Below are 8433 nucleotides of genomic sequence, written 5' to 3'. Positions count from 1 at the left end.
ATCTTGGCCAAAAAGCATGAGATCATGTTCACTACATGCGAGATCATGGAGTCATTACATGAGATGTTCGAGAAACTATCCACACATCTCAAGCATGATGCTCTTAAGTTCATCTTCAACTATAGGATGAACGAGGGATCATCTGTTAAGGAGCATGCCCTTAACATGATGGTCTAGTTAAATGTGGCAGAGATGAACAAAGTTGTCATGGACGAGTCCAACCTGAAAAGTTTTATTTTGAAGACTCTTACATAGAGTTTCCTATAGTTGTACAACAATGTTGTCATGAACAAAATAGAATACAATATTACCATTCTTCTCAAAGAGTTATAGACTTACGAATCCTTGATAAAAGTCAAAGGACAACACGGGAGGCAAATGTTTCTAGTTCTTCAAAAAAATTTCATTAGGGTTCTACCTCTAGGATTAACTCTACGTCTTCTTCCTCACGCTTCAAGAAATGGAAGAAGAAGAAAAGTGGTAAAGGGAATAAAGTTACCATTGCTGCCGAAAAAGGCAAAAAGGACAAGGTTGCAAAGGGAACCTATTTTCGTTGCAACCAAGATGCGCACTGGAAGAGAAACTACCCGAAGTACTTGGCTGAGAAGAAAAAAGAAAAAGGTAAATATGATTTACTGGTTTTAGAAACCTGTTTAGTAGAAAATGACGATTCTACCTTCATACTTGATTTAAGAGTCACTAACCACGTTTGTTCTTCTTTATAGGAAACTAGTTCTTGGCAGCAGTTGAAGGCTGGAGAAATGACTCTATGGGTTGAGACAGGGCAGGTCGTCTCATGGTTGCATTTAGGAGATCAAAGTTATTTTTTAATTCTAAATTTATTTTGTTGGACAAAGTACATTTTGTTCCTTATTTTAAGAGGAATTTAATTTTTGTATCTGGTTTAATAGAAATTTTTTATAATATATCGTTTATTTGTGATAAAGCGTTTATTTTGAAAAATGGTATTGATATTTGTTCGACAATAAACGAAAATAACTTATATATGCTAAGACCATTAGCATCAAAATCACACTATAATGTTGAAATGTTCAACACTACAAGAACACAAAATAAAAGACTAAAAGTTTCTAAAAAAGAAAATGTCATCTTTAACATCTAAGACTTGGTCACATAAATCTCAATAGGATTGAGAAGTTAATCAAGAATGGATTTCTAAAAGAGTTAGAAGAAAATTCTTTACTTGTTTGTGAATCTTGGCTAGAAAGAAAAATGACAAAAAAGAACTTTTATTGGAAATGGTGATAGAGCAAAAGAACCCTTAGAACTTGTACATTCAGACCTTTGTGGTCAGATAAATGTTAAGGAAAGAGGAGGATGTGAATACTTCATAAACATTATAGATGATTATTTTAGATTTGGGTATGTTTACCTATTGTAACATAAATCTGATACACTTGAAAAGTTCAAGGAGTACAAGGCTGAAGTTGAGAATTTATTGGGTGAAAAGATAAAAATAGTTCGACCAGATCAAGGTGGAGAGCATATGCTGAAGGGATTGAATCCCAGTGGAAGCATCTCATGTGAGATCGCCTCGCATCCACGATTCGATTTTTGTATTAAACAAAATCATTATATTAAACGAAATAGATAAACACATAAACTAGCATGCTATTGTGTAAAAGGTTAGAACGGTTCTTACCTTTGTAGATTCCCCAAGTGCCACGAACAGTCTTCTCCAAGGTTCCAACGAATAGATCTCCAAACGGTCTTGATCACAAACAACTCCTTGAGCGATCTCGAACACTGCCACGAGAGTTACCTCGTTATTCTCAAGGATTCCGATAGAGGGATAGGTGGTATCCAACTATTGGGAGAGGAAGAGGAGAATAAGGTTTTGGAGAGTAGAGAGGCTCAGAGAAAATTCTACACAATAACACTAGGGACTAGTGTATTATCATAGTTTTTCTGCAATGAGAATTGTATATTAAGTGATGCGTATGTCCAAAGGGCCATAGGGAGGTCTTTATATAGAGAACAACCAAGCATCATTCCCAATATATTTTTTTTATATAAATAATTAAATGACGTTTATTTAGTTAATTAGCCAATTTAATTAAATAACACCTATTCAATTAACTAGCCAAATTAAATATATTTATTTTCCATTTGCATAATAATTCAATAACTACTTATACATTAAACCCAATTTAATGTATATATTTAATTATCATATATATCTCATGTATGTGTGCAAAATATCTCTATTAATTAATTCTTTATGAATCTAATTCATTTGAATTGATTAATTTAAATCTTATTGAAATATTACTTTCCAATTTGATTATAGATCATATCCATAATTAATCATATATTAATCACATTAATATATAGTTTCCTCAAATTAATTTGAACAATTCAAATTAAATGAGCTAACGAGAGGACCTGGTGGACCTGTAGATCAAAAGCTTTAACGATATGAGATTAATTGGTTAAACTCATTAACCAAGTCAATTAATATTCGTTAATTGTGGGTACACTCCACTAAAGACCCACAACTGCACTCTTCTCATTACAAATATATTTCTGATTATAGACCAATACAAGGAAGTTAGTCCTTCACAAGTGTTCGTAACTCCAGTTGGGTCAAATTACCATTTTACCCTTAGGTTACCTCTGGCTTTTTAAGTACTAATCATCTTCTAATGAACAACCTGTTTATGGTCCAACCAATAACAGAAATCCCTCTCCTACCAATGAGAGGGTGAGGCCCTTTGTTTAAGTTCCAGAGACACCACTTAAGGGAACACTCATTTACCTACCCTTAAGACAGGAAAGAGTGAATTTCATCTTGGGTGAATTGACCTTAATCCTGAGCTAACTATGAACTCCTATTTATTTGGGATTATCCTTAGATTTGTATGAGTGTGGGTTGGCTCAACAATGTTAGCTCAATAAGCCTCCATTTCAGGGTAGATTGTTGGGGACATAGGGTGCAAGATGGAATTCACTCCTACCCACTTTTAGGAATAGTAGAGAGGTTGTCCCCTTAAGTGCTGACTCTAGGTTTTGAACAAGGGGTCCCGTTTGGGGATTAAATTAGTTTGCTGATATGCACTAATAGTCATGCGTTGATCATGCGATGGTCTGAAGAGTATGTATTAAATGTGTATGCAATGATCATGCGCTCTTGTCACAACTTTTCTTGCTCTCTCACCAAGTATAACAAGATCACAAGTTTCTCGAGATGATCTTAGATCAAACATGGGGACTTTCAACTAAAAGACAAATGTAAGTGATGTGTTTGAGGAGGGGAATAAAAATACAAAGAAAGAAGCTGATTAATATGCGTTACTTCTACTCCTAGCTAAATAGACTGAATAATTGAAGTTTAACTATAAGAATTGGTAGAGATACGACAACTATTAACACGTAATAAGATGCATGGAGAAGTAGGGTTGGAAAGGAGACATCGCCCAAGTCTTTAAGTTCCGTCGCAAGGTTAATCCCAGCTCGCCACCCTTGCACATCGCACACCTCTCGGTGGTCAACTACATGTGTCATATCTCTATAACGCATGATTGATGTTGTGTTGAGCATAAAGTTTTTCCTATCTCTAGGAACACTTCTTACGTTGCTTAGTGAGTTCCACAACTACTTACCCTCTTGGACAGTTGGTTATAGCTACTTATTGCTACGAGCAATCATAGACAAGCCTTGCGATAACCTCGCACTAAGCAAATGGGATTGAATCTCTACACTCACCCGTCGCACACCTCTTGGTGGTCCGCTACATGTGTCATATCTCTATGACGCATGATTGAGTATGATAACTCTTGCTATCTGCACCTAGCTCATGATGGTGAAAGAAAAATGATAAAATAGAAGAGGTTAATGGAAATGATAATAAGGAACTAAAGAGATGAATTGATTACAAAGTGTATTAATGTCTTAAGCCAAAATGTAATACAATACAGAGGTGAGAAGAGAGGGGTGGAAGGCTAGATGTAGGCAATCCCTTGCTTCCATCAGATCTGTGTCAAGGATGTCGGTGGTGCAATGGATGGACGGTGGAGTAGTCCTTCTCGAGCTCTATCTCCAACGAAGCTCTGATCGTCAATTGAAGGAAGTTGTGGAAATGAAGAACTCTTAAAGAAATTCTTGCTCATACTCTTGTCTGTGATCACAAGAATCTGCCGAAGGTAAAAGTCTTGGATGCTTGAACTTTGGCTCCAAGGCTCTATTTATAGAGCCAAATGCTGATAACTTTGATAATCATGCTCTGAATCATCGCCATTATTGACACGGTAGGTGAGAATGTCAACACTGCATCACGGTCTAATTTCTTTTCAGAAAGTCTACTAAGTAGCTTAGATATCCCGAGGTATGAGTTCATATTCGTTTCTTCTTAAAGATCAACACATTCCACCCACTTTTTGCGATCATACTTCTATCATGGTTATCATTATATAGTTGTGGCAGTGCATATGACTAACTTTTCTTCAATAAGATCAACGCATGCGATCGACTCCTGCGATAACTGCAAAATAGACACGTTGACGCAGGATAACACATGATATGGGGTTAATAGGGATTTTTAGTGTAAATCAATGGAAGTACATTATTTCACATGAATTCTTAGTAATATCAATGCATGTTCTGCTCAACAACCCTCATTATTCTAAGTAAAAGGCTATGATAGCTTGAATTCTACAAGCTATTAGTCACACCCTCTCATTGGCTCGAGATGGACTTGGTTTGGTGGTTGAATTACAAATCAATTGTTCATTAGAAGATTAATGGGACTTAAGGAACAACTTGTAATCTTGGGGATAAAACAACTTTTGACCCAGTCGTTATTACAAACAACCTATGAAGTGTTGACTTACTGATTATAGTTATATTGAGTGGACAAAAATATATTTGTGGTGAGGAGAGTGCAACTACTAAGCTTTAGTGGAGTGACCAAGTAGTTAACTAATGTTGATTAATTTGGTTTAAAGAGTTTAGCCAATTAATCTCGGATCGTTGGAGCCCATGTTCTGTAGGTCTATTAGATCCCCCTACTAGCTCACAAACGGATTAAACCTTAGAATAGCGTGATGAGGGAATTTGAAACGTTCAAATTTCAATTAAAGGATTCGATAATTATATACGAGATAATTATATGTTTAATTAACGAATAAAACGAAATTGGATAATTGGATAATATTTAAATTTTATTTAAATATTAATTACATGAATAAAGATTCATGGTTGAGAAATTGGTGTTTAATTAATTTAATATTTGGTATTAAATTAATTAAATTAATTAAATTGTTTAATTAATTATTTAAATAAATTTTATTGAAAACTAATTGTTTGAATTAATTTTGTTTGCAATTAAAATTTTAATCAATTTTTTGTTTTAATTTGATTTTTCGAAAATTAAATTAAATATTTAAAATTTATTTAATAGAATTTTATTGAAAATTCAAATAAAAATTTGATTTTAAATCAGATTTAATACATAATGGGTTTTTCCCACTTTGGAGGCTAATTTTCCACTATAATTAAGTTGTTTTGGTGTCATTTATTCATTCATTCTGAATGCATGCTAAAAGTGAATAAAAAACTGAAATCGATTGCTGAGATTAGATGACATGCAAGACTATGTTTTTTGTTTTTTTAGGTTGAAGAAGAGCTCTTCTACACTTGAAAACAAAAACTAAAATCCCTCTCCAATTCCCTTCTATTCAACTTCATTTTGGGTTCCACCACCCAATCTAAGATCATGGAGAATTGTAGGGAAGATCAAGTGGTGGTCTACAAGCATTTGGAGTGAAGATTCAAGCTAGATTTGAAGATTGAAGAGTTCTTCAAAACCCTATTTTTCTTGTTATGAACATACATATTTCTATACTAAAATTGATGGAATTAGAGTGTTTTAGATCCTAATTGCTTCCACATGTTGAATGTCAACTGCATCAATTGGTATCAAAGCATGATTTAAGCACTCACTTCGTGTTAATTTTAGCTTGGTGGGTGATTTTTATAGTTTGTATGAAAATAGTAACTGATAAGGATAATTTCAGTTATGACATTTAATTTCTCTTCAATTAAGTGTTAATTGTTGTAATTGGCTCTTTATTTATGGGCCTTAATGTGATTAAGTGTATGTAAAATTGTTAGAGTCAATAGAGTTGCAATTAGATTGTAATTTAAGAAAGAAACAAGAAAGGTCAGCTGCAGAAAATAAGGGTTAAAGCTAGTGCCAAGCAGCATTGCAACGCTACTTTTCAGCCAGCCCGAATTTGAAGCATTTTCCCGTGGCGTTGCAACGTTGGGATGAAGCATTGTAATGTTGTTCCTCCCAGTCCAGAAGACATACAAGCGTCTCGATCGGCGATTCAAATGAACCGATTTGGCCGGTTGGGGTCAAAAATGGTCGGTTCAACCCATTTTGGATATTTGGAGGTCCAATTCGAGTAGTTGAAGTCTTATTCCAAATGGCTCATGAAGTTCAGTGGCAGTTGGAAGATGTTTTTAATTATTATGGTAATAATTTAGGCTATTTGCTTGTTTAGAATGCCAAAACTTGTCTATATCAGTGTGTGTTTAATTATTTATGTATTATGAATATATGTTATAATTAAATAAATCCTGTTTATGCATATGGTATGCATGTAGATTTAAAATTCCACTATAGGAAGCATGTAACATGCATTGAAAGAATATTATAAAAGGTTATAATATATAGTATGCATGTTTAGGGTTTCAAGTGTTTAATAAAAAGTGTTATATTATATCCTGAAATGCTTGATGTATGTTATGGATGGAAAGCAAAAACTTTAAAAGTTGTTATAAAAATGGATTAGACATTTATAATCCATAACAAATATAAGATGCATGCTCACTTAAGGTTAACAAATAAAACTTGTTTTAATAGTTAAAATTGGTCATTATCTTGTAAAACTTTGGTTACAAACTCAACCGATCTATAATCATGTCTAAGGCTGAAGGTATTTAAGTTGATGGTTTACGAAATACCTCCTACCTGGGAATTATAGCCAAATAATTGAGTATTGTTTACCCGGTTTATGACATACGTGAGTGATGTGAGGTTTTGAAACTGGTTTATCACCTAAACATCATAGGTTAAATCTAAATATAAATGTTATACATGGATAAGCACCTAGACTTAGGATGTTTATTAATTGGAATATACCTAAGTAAATATTTTTCCAAAACAAATAAAACACTTTAGTGGGAGATTAATAACATATATGATATGTTGTTCTTAGCTCTCACATCCCTAAAAGTTAACACCGTGAGATCAATGCTCGACTTTGTGTCAATTTTTCCTTGACTACTCCATTCGGAAAGTGTTTGCATGGGTCAATAGCAAGTTGAATAGGGGAAGTATTTCATAGTAAGTGGGTGAAGAATGTGTATCAATATATCCTGTGGTCTCTTCACTTAGGTTTGGACCATGAAATTCTTATGTTACACCTGCTTGTCGTTTTTATGTGAAATAAGCTATTAGTTTTCTTGCAACTATCCCTTGGAAGGGTTGTAACATGGGATTCGGGACAACTCGAACTCCATAAATGGATAGGATTTCTTAGGTCTATTCGAACCTTAATTTTCCAATTCAGTAGCATCATTGGGCCCGACCTCTGAGGTCTGAAATGGAGGGTTACACTTACAAGAGACTAAATGTTAGTAAAATCTTGATAAAAAATGGTAACTAAATGACTATAGGAATAAGAGTTATTCTAGAATTAGTACATAATCAAGAATATCTTGCATCAACGAAGGAATATTTGACTACCCCTCGGTAGCATCTATTCTGACTCATTAAAGTATCGTTACAAATAAAATAATGAAATTTGGGTACATTATTACTTTGCTTAAACTTGAGTGGATATGAAAGCAATTTACTAATTAGAATTTGTTTCGATTGAGGATTCATTAACTTCAAAATAACTCTTATTCCTTTAGCTTTTAGCTATCGTTGTTTCGGTCAAGGATTCATTAACTGACTTAACTCCTTCTATAAGTGTGACCCTCCCATTTTTTAATCTCAGAGGTACACTTCAATAGGCTACTGAAGGGAAAGACAATTTTCGAAGATTAACCTAAGAAATCCTAACTATTATTTGAGTTTGCACTTGCTATAGACTAGATATGGAATGTCCTATAAACCCATACTCTGTAGGTGACCCTCAAACACCTTAGCTGTGAAGGCCTTTGTAAATGGATCAGCAACATGTGTGCCGAAGCTATCTGCATGACAATCACGTCCCTTCGATGTACAATCTTCTGAATGAGATGATACTTCCACTCTATGTGCTTCCAGCGCTCTTGACTCCTAGACTCTCGGGAATTAGCTATAACACCACTATTATCACAATAAAGAGTGATGGGCCTAGACATGTCTGAAACCACTTTAAGATCAGTCATGAACTTCCTGAGCCACACATCTTCTTT

This window comes from Benincasa hispida, chromosome 12 (genome assembly GCF_027475165.1).
Source record: "Benincasa hispida cultivar pf3 chromosome 12, pf3_genome.v1.1, whole genome shotgun sequence".
NCBI classification, from domain to species: Eukaryota; Viridiplantae; Streptophyta; class Magnoliopsida; order Cucurbitales; family Cucurbitaceae; genus Benincasa; species Benincasa hispida.
Note: the sequence above shows the minus strand (reverse complement) of the source record.